Below are 19,697 nucleotides of genomic sequence, written 5' to 3'. Positions count from 1 at the left end.
GCGCCCCTTTAAGTGGCTGTAGATTTCCAACGAAGCACTCAATAGTTGAAAAAAAATAATTTAGCTACTAGCTATTATCTGAAGTTTCACGTAGTGAATATTTGGTCCGCCATTTTTGAACACCCTGTATGTAGATGTTGAAAAAATACGGTAGAATATCAGATGGACCAGTTTACAGTCTACCATCTTCTATAGTAAACTAATTGAGAACAAACTAAGCCCACCCGAAAAACATGAATGCAAAAAGACAGTCAATTTTCAAATTTCAAGCCATTTCCACAAAACAATCTTACTTATGAAAAACGGATGTTAGACCAGAATCGATAATTTTTGAAACCAAAAAAAAATCGTAGTGGAATGAAACCTACTGGAAAATGTTGAGAATATTACAAAAATGAAAGGAAAAATAAATTACGGTCGATTGGAGGTCGGGAAGTGGGAGAGGGTTGGTTTTTAAAGGTTAAAATCGGTTTATCTCGATTTCCGGCAAAACTACAAGTCTTATGTAAAAAAGTTAAATGGCAAAGTTGTAGGTAATAAAAAGATCTACAACTTTTGTATTTACACTTTTTTCTCATAACCTTAAAATTCACATGAAAAACTCAAGAAACCACGTTTTTGGTTTTTTATTTTTATCTTTTACAAAAATTTTTTTTTTATAAAATTTGGTGAGAACTTACCTTTGTATATACCAAATACACAAGAATTTTTTGGATTTGAAAAATTCATTTTTTCTCCTTATTTTTATTTAATACCGAAAAAGCACCCTAATATTCAATCGAAAATTCACGCGTCAAAATATCAGCTTTTTTAAAAAAGTTGGTGGGCTTTTTATTTGTTGAAATCTCTACTTTCTGATAGTGTAATAAAAAATATACGTCACTATGAAAAATATTTTCAAAAAATTTAAAAAACGAAAAAAACTCGAATCGAAAAATTATGTTTCTATCATTATGTAGAATTTTGAGCTATTTATTAATATTAACACTGTAATTACTTATTTAGCGTATGATTCTATGTTACATTGATAAACAACAAAATTTTCAATCCATCAAACATTAGGATTGCAAAATAAAACATGGGAAAATGGTTGCTAAAAATATTCAAGATAGGATTTAAAGGGAATTTTATCTAAAAAATGAGGATGTTATAATTTTTTTTTTCAGTAAAAAAGCTGGTTTATTACAGTTTTATTATATTTTTCTCGTAAAAAAAATCTCATACTATATAAATGTTCTTCGGAATATTTTTTAGTTCAATAATTTCTGTCTCTTTGATGGTATTCCTTCGTCGTTTTCCGATTCTAGCAATGAAATTTCGGGAGGTTTTTAATCTAGACTTATTTATTAATTGTGCCAAATTACAAAATTGTCGATCAAAAGAAACACATTTCGAAATTTTTTAAAACGATGATGGAACTGGAAATTTTTGAAAAAATATGTTAATGCTTGTAACTCTAATAATATTAATGCCAAAGCAATCAAATTTGGCAAAGTTACTAATTTGGACTTGGTTACTAACCATACGAAACGTTAAAGTTATGCAGCAAAAGATACTGAATTTGAAATTTTTTTATAATTTTTTTGAATGGACCAAAAACTGTAAAAATTATTTAATAGGGGTTTTATTTCGGTCAGTTTTAACGCCAAACAATAAAATTTGAGGAAGTTACTAATTTAGACTTATTTATTAACAGTGCTAAATTGCAAAAATATAAACCAAGAAAGTCAAATTTTGGAATTTTTTATTTCGAAAAAGAACCAAAAACTTTTGGAAAAAATATGTGGGTTTATTTTAATGACAAAACAATGAAATTTAGCAAGGCTATTATTTCAGATTTAATTACTAAATATGCCAAATTTCAAAATTATGTAGCAAAAGGTACTAATTTTGGAAAATTTAATTTTTTGATTAAACCAAAATCTGAAAGAATTGTCTAATAAGGGCTGCATCTCTAACAATTTTATTGCCAAAGCAATCAAATTTGGCAAAATTACTACTTTGCACTTAATTACTAAGTCTGCTAAATTTCAAAATTCTACAGCAAAACGTACTAATTTTGGCAAATTTAATTTTTTTTTTATTAAACCGTTAACTGTTTATATATGTATTAAGGGCTGTATTTTTAACAAACATGAAAATTGAGGAGATTACTAATTTAGACGTACAGTAATTAATATACAATTAACTGCGAAAAAAAATGCTATTACAGATCAAAAATGCCAAATTTTGGATTTTTTTATTTTGGGAATAAACTATAAACTTTTGGAAAAAATATGTTAAAACTGTAACTCTGTTAATTATATATATTATATAATATACACATTATTAACTTAGTTGTTTGGCTCCCCCAAAAAAATTTGAATTCTCAGATTCTAGCAAACAGTTGTAAATATTGTTATTTCTAATGGGTCCTTCTATAGTTTAAAGATGTTGAACTAAACAGGTCAATGGATTTTACGACTGTAGAAAAAAAAATTTACGATCGAACAAAAAAGAATTACCAAATTTTAACTCAAAATTTAATTTATTCAGAAATACAAGAGATCGATAAGCTCTCCGCGCAAATTCAATTCGAAAAAAATTATTTTGTAAATTATATTTTACAGAAAACATTTTTAAAAGCAATTTGGGAAAATTGTATCAAGGAAACCTTTCTTATGTTTAAGAAATCATTAGTTTATTGTATTATTAACTCAAGAGAAGACACAGTTGCGAACTGGACATCTTTGGACTCAATTTCTATAAAAGCCGATTTTTGAAGTTAGCTCTTTGTGACACTAAACCCTCTATTTATTCTCTGCTAATGTGTAAACCCGGTTTCAGATTTCGCCATCGAATGGAGTGCGGGCACTACCGCCTCTAAAGTATGCAACCTCCCACTCTGGAGGATCAACAAACTGTGCCGGTCTATTTAAATACCTTTGAAATAGTGATTTAGATGCAGTATTTAATTATTTTTTGTATGGTGGTTGGGTTGCAACTTCTTAAAATGTATTGCCTTAATCATAATTTTGATCAGTGAATAGTAAATGTTTAATTCCAGCCAGCATACAAGCTGGTATCTCTATTAATTTTTCTCATATTAAGTTAAATGTTGATAAAATCGTAAAATTCTTTGCAAAATCCATGACGATACTAAAAACAGCAGATATGGCAAATTCAATCTATTAGAATTTTTTGAATAAGGCTATTTTCTTGTAATTTACTTCGCGTTAAGAATATCTCTAAAAGTTAGGTATTATTCTAAGAGAAGTAGCTTAGAATAGAATTTTAAATTCGATTATACCAAATGAGGAGTTTTTAAACGAAAAATTTCCAATTTTTATTTTATCACATACAGTTCTTTTAAGCAGTAATACACTGTATAATAAGAATTGGTGAGCCAAAATGAGCCATGAATTCTTCAGTACATATAATGTTTTCCATGCTTTCTTACACAATTTTGAACCACTTTCAACTTTAAATTTCGAGTTCCCATTAAGTATAATTTTATGCGAACTAAAATATAAACAAAATCATTTATTCATTTATTGATTACCAATAATTAACAATCAACTTTAAAGATTTTAATATTTAAAAAAAAAATCGAAAAAGAATTTTTAGTTGAAATTTTGTAAGGAATGTATTCTGAGTAACTTTTCTTAAAAATCGAAGATGTCAACACGGAAGAAAAGTTCACTTTATTCAAAAACTCGTGGACAATCTATTATTTTCAAATTTTTTCTTCTAAAATTAAGGAAGATAAAAGCTTATTCATTTAAAGTAATATGCTCTGTATAATTTTTTCGTCTAATCTGAAGATATTTCAATTTTATTTTAATTATTATCGTGAAGTGACAAAAGCCTGTAACTTTTTTTCGCGATTTATAAAATATCAAATTTGGAAAGTCGTCATTCGTTGGCGTTTTTGAACCACTAATTACGCCAAAAGTGTCCTAAAATAAACAATTACTATTCAATGGCAGTATAGATAAAACATATTAAAAGGTTTCAACCCAACCATAGTAAAAACACAGTAAAAAATAATTAAATACTAGGTTTGTTCCAACCAACGTGTGAACGGTCCTATGTACGGTCATGCTCATGCGCACTAAAGAAAATACGTTCCAACCGAACGTGGACGATACATGGGACGATCGCCAAAACGTTCCAACTTAAATTTGAATTGTTCTGGGACGATTCGCAAACCGTCAATTCGGTGCTTGCTCTGAACCGTGAGCTGCTTGAACCGTTCAAGCGGGCATGCGCATTTACACTACTTTCAAATACTGACAATTGTTTCATAACCTAAAACAACAAAATTCAAAATGCTCGATGACGAAGGAGTAATGAGTGATTTTGATAGTGGCATTAGTGACGACGACGACAACGAGCTGCAAGTTGAATACCGAACCAAAAATAAAAATTATTTAGGTAATTTTGATAGGCCATTTTGTATTTTTTTAATTTTTGATACACTTTAGAGGAAACAATCCCACAATATACTGAAAAGGTGTTTTTTGAACATTTTCGAGTATCTCGAGAAGTTGTTAATAGTGTTACGAGAAGATTCTGGAAGCTTCGAGCGCCAGCGCTGGAATGTTCCATGCGTTTCGAGAATCGCCGTTTCTAGAAGGTCGCTGAGTCATGGGCGGAACTCCCGAATATTCTCGCAGCGCTCCAGCATTAGGCTAGTAGTAGGGGAATATCTGTATATAGGGGAGTAGCGATAGGATTGTAGATAGTCTAGTATTTGGAAGTCCTGTAAAGTGAATAATTGTGAAGTACGAGAGTGTTCATAGTGCACAATAAAATTGTTATTGTTACAAGCGAGACTTTTGATTTTTCGGCCAACGTGACAATAGTATAAGTGAAAAATATGAAAACAGTCAGTATTTTCACAACCACTCAGGACAATTTGGAATGATACCTGCAACTGATCAAGTAAATACATAATTTTTAGGTTGTATCACCAGTTTTCCAAATTATTTTTAGTTACTCATTTACTTGTGGTACATGGGACACCAGACTGCTAGTTTTCGTGACGTTGCTGATCGTTTTAACATAACTATAAGTTCAGTAAATCGGGTTATTCAACGCCTGACTTATTTTTTGAGTAATTTATCACCTGAGATTATAAAGTGGCCCAATGATGTGGAAAAACGCACAATAGAAGAACATTTTAGGGAGAATGGTTTTCCAAATATAATTGGCGCAATTGATGGATGTCATTTTAAAATTGACAAAGCAGAAAATGACCCAGAATCTTATATTAATCGTAAGGGATACTACTCCATCCAGGTATACTAAAATATTGAAATCTTAAAAATACTAAAATTTTTAATTCTTCTCAGATGCAAGCTGTTTGCGATCACCAAAGAAAATTTTTGGATGTATTTATTGGTTATCCAGGCTCGGTACACGACAGTCGAGTCTTTAGAATTTCACCTTTGGGAAACAATTTAGAAGAAAAATGCAATCGATATTTTATTTTAGGAGATAGTGGATATCCGCTTCAAAATCATTTGCTGGTACCTTTTAAGAATAGAGGAAATCTCACCCGAAGACAACAAAATTATAATAATAAACTTAGAAAGAACCGGTATGTCATAGAACATTGCTTTGGTATATTAAAACAAAAATTTCGGCAAATGTATCACATCAAGTTAAGAAGTATAAGACTTATTGTACATTTTATTAGAGAAGCCTGTGTATTGCATAATATAGCATTGAATGATCATTTTGATGTAGGTGAAGTTCACGTAGTAAACATTCCGGAAGCCAATTATGACGACAATGAAGATGATGAAGTAGAAGACAACATGGAAGCTCGTGAAGTCAGAGAAAGAGTTGTAAATGTTTTACAAATCTGATTTTCTATAAATCGCGTTATTTGCTGAATAAACGTTTTATATAAAAAGGTTTTTAAAGAAAAACAATGGTTTTATAAAAAAATAATGGGCAAATGGTAATTACATATTAACTTAAAACATATTAAATAAAATCTACAAAAAAAAAAACAAAACTTCGACGAGATCATCTGAACTGAAAATCACAAAACGTTCACAACTATCACAAAAACTGATAAAAAAAGCATAACAGAAAAAAATATTCTAAAAATATATAATAATATGTAATATTACTACCCAACTGAATTATTTTTTGGCGCTTGCACGACCGCGTGATACCGTTCCAACACGTGTCCACTTAAGCACTGAGCAATCCACGTACCGTTTTGTGGCGATACAAAAACATAGAGTTGGAACAAACCTACTGCATCTAAACAACGCTTTCAATGGCATTTATATGGACCGGCACGGTTTGTTGACCCTCCAGAGTGGGAGGTTGTATAGTGCCCGCACTCCATGCCCCGTCTTGCTACTAGGCGTTTAACAAACGTAGTCTGAGTACGTTCGAATTCAAACTTCGCCGTCGAAATAATCGCTGTCAGCAGCACGTCCTTCCAATTAGTGCGTTTTTAAGGAACAATCATTAAGAAAAGTTGCAGTTTTCGTTTTCCGTTTTATTACATCATACGCATGTTTATTTAAGATTTGATTTATCGGCTGCTGTATTATCTGTCCTAAAAACATTTAACATTTCAGCAACATCCAATTTTTCAAGATTTCAGACATTTAAAACTGATGAAAACGCCGGAATTGGCGAGATTTTGAAAACACAAAGTCCCTTCATCTTGTCTGTACCTAACACCGCTACATTTTAATGAAATTAACCTTACCTTGACCGGCCATGTTGTCAACATGTGGTTTTTCGACACTAAACACACGAGAACGTCCGCGTTTTATTGTTTATTATGTTGAACACGACAAAATGATTAATGAAAGAGGATTTATATCAACATTCGACCTTTTTAAATGACTGAAAACAGCTCTAAAACTTGTGGCAGCGTCACAAACGCCGGTGGTTTTAACGACACAGACGCCATACTGCGTTCGACATGACCAGACGATAGGCGTTTTTTGGCGAGAGTCTTGGAATAATGGCAGCTGCGACCGGACGCTACCAAAACGTGTGCCGAACTGTGACGGATAAAAAATCAAAGAAAGTTCCTAAAAAATTCACAAGAAACACAATTATTTCCAGAAACTTCCAAATATTCTGCTGGCTTGAAACAACCTTATGTTTAATGTCTTTAAGGATCAAAATGTCCACGCATCTTTTTGCTAGCAAATTTTGCTTTTATTTGAAATATTTAAGAAACTTAGACCTACGGCCCTAAAGCTTTATACATTGTTTTCCTAAAAACCATATAAGCTTGAAATATGATGAAAAATATTCCGAGAGACAGCGAATTAAAAAATTCAGTACTATGCGTCTGCGCACTTCGTTTATTTCTTAACTCGGCATCTGTCAAATGTCAAATGGTGGTTTTGAGCTTCTGTCGGTCGTAAATACTATTTCAGTGGTTACTGCCCTTTATGCCGCCATTAGAATGAACGCAAAATTTAGATAATATTTTTTTTAATAAATAATTATTTAGGTAAAATCAAATCGACAAACCGGTGTAAAGTGCAACAAAGACGTGTTGAATTATTGAAAATGAACATGGATAACAATGCTGCTGCAACAACATCAAAAAGCATATCAAACCTAGTTCAAACAAATTGTGAAGCTACAATGCCAAAATTGCAAATGTAAATAAAGAAAATATAAACTTTTTTGAAAAATTCATAAATATTTACAATTTTTCAGTTGTTATAAATGATTAGATAAATAAACCTTAAATTAAGATTAATCAACTTGTAAATTTAATGATGTCGCCTAAAAAATCTTGTGTGTATCACGACCAAAAAGTGTCATTTTAAAAAAAGACTCAACCAAAAAAAAAACACTCTGGCTTTGGTAGACAAATAACTATTTTTTCCCCAACTTTTTCTTTAAACATGTTTATTAAAACAATTTCGTCAATTTAATACTCCTATCAAAACTTTTTCAAAAAACAGTTATTGAAAAAAAAATAAAAACACTGAATCTGAACACTGAAGGGATCGCTGTGCATTTTTCATCGAGTTTTATAGTTATAGACCTTGACAGAGTGTATTGTCTCTTCCAATATTGTTTAGTTAATTTTTAAGTATTTCATTAATTTTTTTATAAAATGTTTTCTTTTGTTTTAAGACGAAGAAAAGAAAACGTGTAAAAGCTATGTTCATTACTCGTTTATGACTTGTACCAAATTTCAAGATTTTAGCTCATAAAAACAAATTTTAAAAAATTGTATTTGATGACCAAATTAAATTCCAAAAAAAAAAAATTAAATTTGTATTTCAGCTAGTCTAAAGTTTACAAGATAAAAATTTTAAGAGATTAATTGCCCTTTCTTGCTTATAAACTGCAGCAATTCATAAAATAGTTAAATAAAAAAAAAAAATTTAGTAATTTTTATTTCTAAGAAAATCTAAAATTTCAATTTTCTTGTGTATTCTTATATACTTTTGATAGTTTAAAGGCAAAGGCTTAAAAATTTGAAAAGAACAATGGCCTTTCCTTTTCAAAAAATTTCCAAAAAAAATTTTAGTAAAATACACATTTGTTAGAGTTTTAATACTACGCCAAATAAATTTTGGCCATTATCCTATTTTTTGTTAAACCGATTTTTATTTCTTAACTGATGATAAATTTTCGTTGTTTCATATTTAAATTGAGTTATTATATTCAAGTATTAAACAAACTTAAATAGAGAGACTGCAAAAAATTTAACCTACAAATTTTTTACCAAATGTAGAATATTGTTCAAACAACGCGGTATTAGATTTTTTAAAATCAGACCAAATTAATAACTGATCCAAAGCATTTGTTGCTTTTTAAATTTTAAATTTCTATACAACAGTATGTCCTCGGATTGAGTTCACAAGAGGGAAAAAAACTTTATTTTCCATTTTACAAAAAAAATGACCAAGGAATAGCAATTTTTGCTTAATTCAAAACAGATAAATCTGCAATTAAAATTTCAAAATTATTAGTTTGTACTCTTAAAATCAATTTTTTCATATTTTTATTTGTGGGATTTTGTAATCGTAAATACATAATAACTGGCTATGGATTCAAAATATCAACTAGTTCATTAAGGATTATAGAATAATTTACCTAATAATGTGTAAATATTAAAAAATCGGTTAATAAATGCAGTTGCTTCCAAACCAATAATTGAAAAAATTTGACAGTCTTAAAAAAATGCGAGTTAGTATTAAACTATGTGCTGAAAGGGTGGTGGGTTCGAATAGTTAAAATTGATTTGAATTAAGGAATAAATTTTATTCCTTTGACATTTGTTGCAAAATTAAAAATTAAAAAGATCTTCGTTAGTTTTTGTTTTTTTTTTCGTTTTAAAACACAGTCTGATAATATTAAAGTTTTAATTAAAGATAAACAGAAGATGATAAAGCTGCATTTTTTCCTCAAATTTTGAATACAATTTGCATTAAATCTAAAATGACAACTGAAATATTTTTAACACATTTATACAGGTGTCCCAGAATTCACGCATCAGAGAGAAAGAGCTTATAGAGCCCACAATTCTGAACCAACATTTTTTCGGCCTAAACAGGTTCCGTTTTACATTAGTTTTACTGTAAATTGTACATACCTAGTTCTAAAATTGCAGCTCAAAAAAAAACAAATTAAAAAAACATATATTTTGATGACCAATTTGAATTATAGAAAAAACTTGTACTTTTAACGCTAGAATAGAAACTTGAGAAAGTAAATGTTTTTTCTTGTTTACAAACTTGCAGGGCATTCAATAATTCGACTTCCTTTCACAAAATTTCTGATTATCTTCGAAACTTCTAAATAATAGTTCTAAAATAATCTCAAAACCCCAAACTGTCTTGAAAAATGTTTGGAGATTTTGAAAAAGCTCCCAAAACTTTCAAATGTTCTCTGAATTCCAAAAAGATCTTGAACATTTGCAGAAAGGCCCTAAATATCCGGAAGTAACGTAAAACGTCCAAAAAGCTTTTCAAATAGTGTTTAGTAACCTTCACCTTGTAAACTCTTGACAATCCTACAGAAACTCCCCAAAAACTCAAAAATTCTGAAGAAACCTCAACTTGCCCAAATTTTATCTTCAAAAAGTTTCAAAATATTTTAAAATTTAGAAAAATTTCCCATTACAACGGTTCTTAATCACGGGTTTCAATGTGAAAACAGCGTCTTTTGCCAATTTCCTCCAAAACTTCAATATTATTTTGAAAATTTGGAGTAAATTTCAGCAAAGTAATGAAACCAATATAAAAAATAAAAAAGGAAATTTTCGTATTGCAAACGCATTTTGTTCAAAAATGAACTTCCGCTGCTTTTCCAAGTTTTTGTGTGTTCTGTTTACATTCGTTACTTTGTTTTATGTTCGTGTATTTTGTAGCTTTAAAAAGCTTTAAAAACTCCAAAATTCAACTTATCAACGATGTCAAAAGCGCAAAACAGTGCTTAAAAGAGTAAAAAGAATCTAAAAAGAACACAAAATAACTCTGTCAAATTAAAAAATTCTGAAAAACTTCAAATGTGTAATGTTTTTGGTTCAGCTTCAAATTAAAAAAATTCCAAAATTTGTATTTTTGGCTCTAGAAATTTGAGATTTGATGGAGTTAATGAACGAGTTAAAAATAATAGTTTGACCAAATTTGATTCCTATAATTAATTAATAATAAAGTTGGATATTTTTTGTTCGGTTTAAATAAAAATTTCTATAATTTGTACTTTTTTTTTCTACACTTTTAGTAAAGTTAATAAACCACTCAAAAGTAGCAACTTGCCTAATCTGATTGCATTAACATTAAAATTGCCAGTACATATTACGAATTTTTGGATATTTTTTGTTCAATTGAAAAATAAAAATCGAAATGAAATTTGAGCTGGCACCTCTGTTAGTCACTAGTTTGACATATTTAACAAATGACGATTCCAAAAACCGTTACTTGTTGTTAAATCAAATAAGAATGTTAAAAGAAGCCTGTAGAAGCTGTGTTGACTGACAGTGCCTTTCACATCTGAAAAGTAACTTTTCTTCTGAACTATACAGACCTTTAGTTTATGATTGTTACTTATTATTTAGTGATAAAGTTATTACCAACATAAACAATAAAAAATTATATATTGTTTTTATTATCTTTGTATTAATAGTGGTTGATTTTTGCATTTCTAAATTGACGAAGTAGTGCTCATTTCACTATGAGATTTTTTGGACACTTGTATTGTAAATGTAAATAACAATTTTATTAATTGGTCTTAATACTTTAAAACAACGTAGTTCCATAAAGCGATTTCACGTGAGTTCTTTGTTACAAAAATGGCGAATAGTGGCCATTAAGCACTCAATTTATTGTCAATAATAACGATAAAAACAACCTTGGAATAACATTTTTATGTTTACATTGGGTCATATGAATAAAAGTGAGCATATACTCAATTCTCACTTTTTTTGAGTATAAACTCCAATTCGTATGAATAAAAAGAGTATGAGCATATGTTTGCTTGAGCATGTGCTTTTATGTACTGACTGTCATGAGCAAGTACTCGATTTACCTATGAATAAAAGTAAGCAAATGCTTAACACTGACAGACTAATACTCACTAAAAGTTGAGTTTGTTCAGTGTCAAACTCACATCGTTTGAGAAAAAATTATGGCCGAATTTATGGGGCCCCTCCGTTACCAAAAGTTTTACTGTAATAGAAGAGACCAAAAACGGAAAAATTTCAAACAATTATATAGATTTGAACAAGAAAATATAAAGTGGATGGCGGAGAACTTTTTGGGACCGGAATCAGGGGAAACAAGAGGTGGTGCTATTTCAAAATATAATCAATTCCGAATATTTTTACGTTATGTGGGCGATCCTGGGTTTCAAGTGGGGGTTGGGGAAGACATTGGTGTCCATCAGACTTCAGTTTCCAAAATTTTAGTGAACCTGGTTTACAATATAGTTGAGAAAACCAATTTGTGCATAAAATTCCAGAAATCAGAAGCAACAACTAGGTGGACCTCGGAAATCTGTGGATCTCGCTTTTTTCGTAGACCTCGCTTTCCGTGGCGTTGGATATTAATTTGTGATTGGTTATTTGTTATACTATAAAACAAAGAAAGCCACGGAAAAGTTAGGTCTACGAAAAAGCGAGATCCAAGGATTTCCGAGGTCCACCTAGTTAATTGTATTTGCCCATTTAACATTTAGCAAAGAAAGTTGTAGGATAACTTAATTTTTTGTGTCCTTCGATATTTGAAACTGATAAAAATAATTATGTTCCTAATGAAAAAAAAGTTTGACTTCAGAATGATAGCATCGATATTGTAAAAGAAAATACCTCAGAACAGAATATTACAACACAGAAGACACAACTTCACGTCATTGATGATGTTTTCCACAAAAACTGAAGTAAATTGTCCCACTTCTGAAACAAATCGTTCACTTGCAATTGCAAGTGTTGTTCCATTGTCTTTTTTAAGGTCCTTTCATAGTCCGCCCAATCATCTAAGTTTGTTCGTCACAATTTGCGAAGCCTCCACCAGTCCCAGAATTGCAATGACCCGAAGGGTCCCATCGTGCTGTTCTTTAAAGTATTGCCACAGAAAGCGAGAGCAAAAATCGGTAGAAAGTTTTGTTATTCGCAATTGAACCTCTATCGATGCTTTCCACAAAAATCTTCCCTAATCTTGTTCTTCAATAAAAAACCCCACAGCGAAGTGTTGCTGAAGAGAAGAAAATTTTACTTCAGATTGACAACACAAAAGAAAATACTTCAAAAAGGGCACCACAACACAGGAGATCTCTGTGGTTCTCTGCAACTTTCCATAGGGGGTGGTGAAGTTTAAGTCTTATTCCAAAAAGTTGTTCAAACTCCCATTATGTTGCTGATATCTAAAGATCTCCATGTTTCTCTGCTTTCCAAAGAGGATTGTGAATCATAAAGCATAATCCAAAAGTTCTTCAATGAAACCGCACAGCGAGGAGTTTCCGAAAGATTGACTTCAGAATGACAGCCTTGACAATGTAAACGAAAATAGCTCAAAACAGATCATTACAACACAAACGATCTCTACGTTTCTCTGCAACTTTCCAAAAGAGGTTGTGATTCCTAAAGTTGTTCAAACTCCCATTATGTTGCTGATGTCTAAAGATCTCCATGTTTTTCTGTTACCTTCCATAAGAGTTTGTGACGCATAAAATATCTTCAAAAATGTTGTTCGTCATTGAAACCACGCAGTGCGGTGTTTCTGATGGGAAAAAAGTTTGACTTCAGAATGACAGCATTAATAATGTGAAAGAAAATACCTCACTCAGAACAGATTGTTACAACGATTGTTCCGTTGTCTTTCAAGGCTCTTTCATCAACCACCCGATGATCTTTTTCGTTTGGTCGTCACAATCTGCGATACCTCCACCAATCCCAGAATTGCAAACAATGGAAGGAAATTTTGATGCGAAAAGATCGTTAAGGATTAAATAATGGCCTAATTAATAGCAAAGAAAAAACGCAACCTCATAACCTCACAAAAAATGACATTTCAAGTTCGATTTGCTTAGGCAGCACGTGAAACACACTCAGTGTTGCCAACCTTAGAGCGTGAGTTGGTCGTTTCTTCGGTGCCAACTGAAACATCGCCTATTAAGATAACCTCACATCTTGACTGTCGATGAATAAAGGATTTTAATGTGGGAATCGCATCTGCCTGTTCTGCTGGAAAGGGGGCTCTTAACCTCAAAAACGTGGATTTTCATATTTGTTGCCTTTCGTTTCATTCGTCCATTTCCATTTGCCCTTATGTTCTCAATGCGTGTCTGCTTCACTTCAATGAAGGTTGTTCAAATTCTCATTTTGTTGTGATATTTAAAGATCTTCAAGTTTTTCTACTATTTGAAACTACAGAGTTAGGGTCCTCTATCCGAAAATCGAGCCAAAAAACGCCTCGATCTTTTCGGTTCGGAGGAGAAGCGCCCAAAGCGAAAAACTCGGACCTCTCAACTATCGAAGCGAGAGAGCCTGCTCAAGATTTAGTAAGTGTTAATTTTGGAAGAAAAGGAAAAATGGCTAACTAAATTTACGTTTCCATGTGTTGTAGGAGTAATAGATTGCAATCATGTTAGGATAAAAAAACAACTCTTTTCGGTGATGAGTACATCAATAGAAAAGGCTACGCAAGTATTAAGGTTCAAGCGACGTGCAATGCAGATGAATGGTTTACCAGTGTCGACGCTTCTTGGCCGGGTTCTGTGCACGATTCCCGCATATGGAAAAATTCAGGAATTTATACCCTAACAAGAGAACACTTTTCAAACAATCGAGCAATTCTTCTGGGTGATGAAGGTTACGGAATTACACTTTGGCTAATGGTACCATTTAAAAATCCACAAACTCGGAACATCGTTCATTTAATAATTTGTTCTGTAGAGAACGAGTAATTATAGAAAGATGTTTTGGGCAACTTAAGCAACGATTTCCAGTTTTACAATACAAAGTTCGCGTAAAATTAGATAGAGTACCTAAGCTAATTGTAGCTTGTTTCATTCTACATAACGTAGCAAAATTTTTGAACGACAACCTTGAACCCGAAAATCTTGCACCAATAGAAGACATGCTGATTGGATTTGAACTAGAAGAAAATGACGACAATTTTGAACCTAGAGGTCGAGAAAAGCGCAACGATTTAGCTACAATTATACATGCGCGCAACTTTTGAAAGTATAAATTGTATTTATTATTTTATGGTAACAAGTTTTCATTGCCTTGAATTTTTTCTCTTAAAACAACTTCCTTAAGCTCTAAAACCTTCAACTGTTTGAGAAGTACCAAACGATGAAGTTCTTGGTCAGTTAAACTTCTTGTTTCATATGTTTCATATTTTTCTAATTTTGTTTTTTTTTCTCTGTTGGGAAACGTTAATTTCAACTGATGTCCCAGCAATTATCTCTTCTTCTGGTTCAGTTCTGTGATCAGTAGCCATAGTTCCTAAGAATAAAGTTATATTCATTATATTTATTAATTAATCAAAGCATTCTTTTCCATGCCAGGTATTTTATGAAGGGTAGGATTACTACCACCTTCATTCATAGTTTCCATCAACCGCTTTTCTCATGCTTGCAAGACAATCGGCTTATTGCCGGTTCGATTAATATCGCACTTCTTCTTAAGCCTGCTCTTCATATTGTTAATTTTTTTTAGTAACTGGCCATTACTCAGTTTGATGCCCAATTTATTTTCCACTTCTGTTTTAATATTTAGCAGTGCTTTCGGTTTTTTTTCTTCTTGCGACAGGTAGTTGCGATTTGCTAAACACTACCGAAAACTGACTCAGTACTTCTACAAAAGCCTTTTGGGAAAATGTTGTTTCTTGCGTTTTAACGTCTTCTTCTTCTTCTGAGCTGGTATCCATTCTAAACACTTTCTGTTAATGCGACTTTTTGACTTGATGCAGTCGTGACAGCTATATGACATTTATTACATAAGAACACTTGCTCCGATTCAAGCGAGTATGTACTGACTGGAGCACATGCTTTTTTTATTCATATGAATGAGAGAAGATGCTCGTACTTCAGGCTCATGCTCTAGAGCATCTTCTCTCGAGCATGAGCTCGTTTTTATTCATACGACCCATTGTAATCTAACTACCTCCTAACCTCCAATAAACCAAATGAGACTGGAAAACAATTTCACTTGGTGTTAGTTTTTAAGTCATCATTCATCAAATTAGTTTTAAGAGAAATTACCGTCGTTGCTTTGATGCATCTGGAAGTATACAGCCAAGAAGAGCAAAACATTTTGATTGTAAATTTCGTTGTATTGACAAGTTTGACAACGTTTGTCATTTGTCCTGCGTCTCTAATTTGCAATGTTTAACGAAATATAATAATTATAATAATAATTAGCTGAGGCGGTTTTGGTTGTATTGCCAAAAAAGTCGAGAACGAGAAGAAACAACTTCTACCATTTTCGCTCCTAGGCAGGGAAAATCACCTTTTGCTTCTCATTTTCAGCGTCAAAATAGTAGTTTCGCTCCACTTTCAGAAATAGCTATTTGTTTCATTTCGTGCAGATTTCTGCTGGTTTCTTGCATTCATAAGTTGAATCTTGATAAAAATTGGTGGTTTTGTAGATTCGAGCCCTTCTTTGCGAATTCTAGCAAGAAAACGGCGAGAATCATCGAGAAATCGTCGTTTAGCATCGAAATAAGCGGATTTCTCTAAGAATTTTGATGATTTTGTACAGATTTCTGCTGGTTTCTTGCAATTCAACCGTTAAATTTTGATAAAAATTGGTGGTTTCGTAGATTTCGAGCTCTTCTTTGCGAATTCAAGCCAGAAAATGGCAAAAATCAGCGAGAAATCGTGGTTTTGAAACGAAATAAGCGGATTTTTCTAAGAATTTTGTTGATTTCTGCTGTTTTCTTGAAATTCAGCCGTTAAATCTTGATAAAAATTAATGATTTTGTATATTTTGAGCTCTTCTTTGCGAATTCAAGTCAGAAAACAGCGAAAATCGGCGAGAAATCGTCGTTTTGCATCGAAATAAGCGGATTTCTCTAAGAATTTTGATGGTTTCGTGCAGATTTCTGCTGGTTTCTTGCAATTCAGCCGTTGAATCTTGATAAAAATTAGTGGTTTTTTAGATTACCAGCTCTTCTTTGCGAATTCTAGCAAAAAAAACGGCGAGAATAAGCGAGAAATCGTCGTTTAGCATCGAAACAAGCGGATTTCTTTAAGAATTTTTATGATTTCGTGCAGATTTTTGCTGGTTTCTTGCAATTCAGCCCTTGAATCTAGATAACAATTGGTGGTTTTGTAGATTTCCAGCTCTTCTTTGCGAATTCTAGGAAGAAAACGGCGAAAATCAGCGAGAAATTGTCGTTTTGCATCGAAATAAGCGAATTTCTCTAAGAATTTTGATGATTTAGTACAGATTTCTGCTGTTTTCTTGTAATTCAACCGTTGAATCTTGATAAAAATTGGTGGTTTCGTAGATTTTGAGCCCTTCTTTGCAAATTCAACCCAGGAAACGGCAAAAATCAGCGAGAAATCGTCGTTTAGCATGGAAATAAGCGGTTTTCTCTAAGAATTTTGATGATTTCGTATAGATTTCTGCTGGCTTCTTGCAATTTAGCCATTGAATCTTGATAAAAATTGGTGGTTTTGTAGATTTCGAGCTCTTCTTTGCGAAATCAAGCCAGAAAAAATCAGCGAAAAATTGTCGTTTTGCATCGAAATCAGCGGATTTCTGAAAGAATTTTGATGATTTTATTTTGGCTAGAAAATGTTTTGGAGATGTTTGGAAGTTGAAATCCTTATCGACATTAATTAATATTTTGACTAGTTCTACTTTGACTTTTGGTTTGAATTTGAAATTCATTCCATACATCTAGGTGATCAGTTGGGAAATATGTTGGTAGCACCCTATTCAAATCAAACGATTGATGGTCATTTCTCTAAATCGGCACAGAAATTGACACAATTGACATTTATGCTATGATGCCAACTTGCAAAATATATCCAGCTATTCGAAATGTCACGTTTGACTGTCTAGTCATTGCAAAGGAGATTTTTTTGCCACAAATAAGTTGCACAACTGCCATAAAAAATGATGGAGACGCACAAAAGATTTTTTTATTAGTAACGTAATCCCAAAATTCAAATATTTTTATAAAAATTTGTAATCCGACAGTTTTAACACGAATGTTATAAAATGGGTAGACTTGTAACCTAGAGATGCTAATAGAGTGTGATAAATTATAGAAGAAAAAGTTAAATTTTGGAATTTCATTTTTAGGTCTTGTTAGCTAAAATAATGTGTAGAGGGGATCAGTAATGATAATCACCCTGGTTCTATCAATACTATTGTTTATTTTAAAAACCCTGTCTAATATAATAATATTTTAAATTAAATATATCAGTGATGTTACAAATTTTGCAAAAATTAATTTTGCACTACTTGTTAAATGAAGACTACTTTACCATGGACTGTGAGCCGTTCCACGTTTGACATTCCAAGTGAACAATTTTTGTTTAATCGATAATTAATCACAATCAACGGTAGATGTGCTACATTTAGAACTTTTTTCTCGAATTCTGTGATATTCAAAGATTTGTGTGAAAATCTTTTAAAGGCGGACAGTTTTAACACTAATTGTGCCCCAAAAGTAGCAAGAGGTGAACAAAAATAAACTAAAATTAAACACCACTTGTTAATTTTTCCGTTGTACAACTTGATACATGACAGAAACGACGGAGTAAATGGATTTAAAAACCTAAAATCTTTCTTGATCACAAATTTGCCCAAAAATTACTTACCGAAATTCCCAATTCATAATTAACACACATTGAATCGGTAAATTTCATCTGTACCCTCTTCTGGACGTTCATTAAAAATAACAAATATATCTTCTTGTTTTCATTGTTCCAGTTGTACCAGTTTGTGTGTGTCAAAACTTCCAAAAGCTCGTTTGACTATAAAACCCAATTAAAAAAAATAACTTTTTGGAATTGTTACCATATTTTCAAGCATTTGTCCAGATACTATTATTTGGATAAAAACGACCACTGCCGAAAGCGTAAGAACAGAAGGGCGCAGATATTTTTGCCCAAAAGTACCTTGAAACTATCGGAAAAGGTATAAAAGGGGAGCCAAAAAAGTAACTTACATTAAACACAAAAACTAAGGTGGAAATGCCTAAAATAACTCCAGTAACATTGAAGCAAGCGATATAAGGACCGAGTTTAACTTGTCCCTCATTTGCCCTACTAAAATTGAAATATAAGATGAAGTTAGCTACATTTAAATACAAAAATTACTTTCGAATAACCGCATGTCGTCGAACACAAGCTTCTAATCGATTTCGAATGTCTTTCTGGTACTCTTCAAAGTACACCAGCTCTAATTGAAGGTGACTATATCTGCTGTCAATTTTTCTTAAAAAATCAATCAGTAAATAAACGTCAAAACGCAGCCGGCTTGAACCATAAATTGTCGCGTAAAAAATGGCCTGCATCATAAAACCCGTTGGTATAAAACCCAGTCTAAACAACCACGATAAATAAAAATTCCATTTCGGAAAATACTCTTCGAAAATATCCAAAGCAAAATAAAAATTAGCGTCACCTTTGAAAGGAAAGATAAAATTCGCAACAGTGATAAGAGATAAACCACTGCTAAAAATAAGGAAACAATTCAAGTAGAAAACTTCATTTTCAATGCGTTTTTGAGCTGAAAAACTAGCTTTATTTACGTTCCAAAATTCAAAATTTTGGTAAAACGGTAATATTTCTGGAATACCATAAATTGCTGCTAAGCACTGTAAAATTAGCTCAGAAAGACATCATGTTGGTTTGTTACTTACGAAAGGTAAAATTCCGAATGATCCGAGGTATTGTAAAAAATAGATTTTGTCAAATTTCTTGAGAAAATAAGAAATTTGAAAAATGGTAAGAAACTCGACACAGATTAAAATGATTTTTGAGAGTAACTTCATCAATAGATTATCGAATATCGTGAAGTACAAGAGACGGTACAACCAGAGAGGGTCATCTAAAAATGTTAAATAGTCTCGATATTTAGTAGAAAGTTTTTACTTTTTCTTAGAGAGAGGAATTGGTGTCGAAAGTGTAGTAAAGTGGGAGCCATTTTTCCGTGAAAACTTTGAAAGTTGTTTACGTAAGCTGAAATCAATGACACTACTTTCGATACCTAGATAATTATTCTTAGAGCGAAA

General features: G+C 31.9%; 1 pseudogene; it reads right to left on the bottom strand.

Moving 5' to 3' along the window:
• Window positions 1-14,701: 14,701 nt before the first annotated feature.
• On the bottom strand, window positions 14,702-15,371 carry LOC148169321 (uncharacterized; annotated as a pseudogene).
• Between the last annotated feature and the right edge of the window lie 4,326 nt (window positions 15,372-19,697).

This window comes from Gnatocerus cornutus, chromosome 8 (assembly GCF_029298725.1).
Source record: "Gnatocerus cornutus isolate USDA-ARS CGAHR chromosome 8, icGnaCorn1.1, whole genome shotgun sequence".
Lineage (NCBI taxonomy): Eukaryota > Metazoa > Arthropoda > Insecta > Coleoptera > Tenebrionidae > Gnatocerus > Gnatocerus cornutus.
The sequence above is the reverse complement of the archived record's forward strand: the minus strand, read 5'-3'. Positions and strand labels throughout refer to the sequence as shown.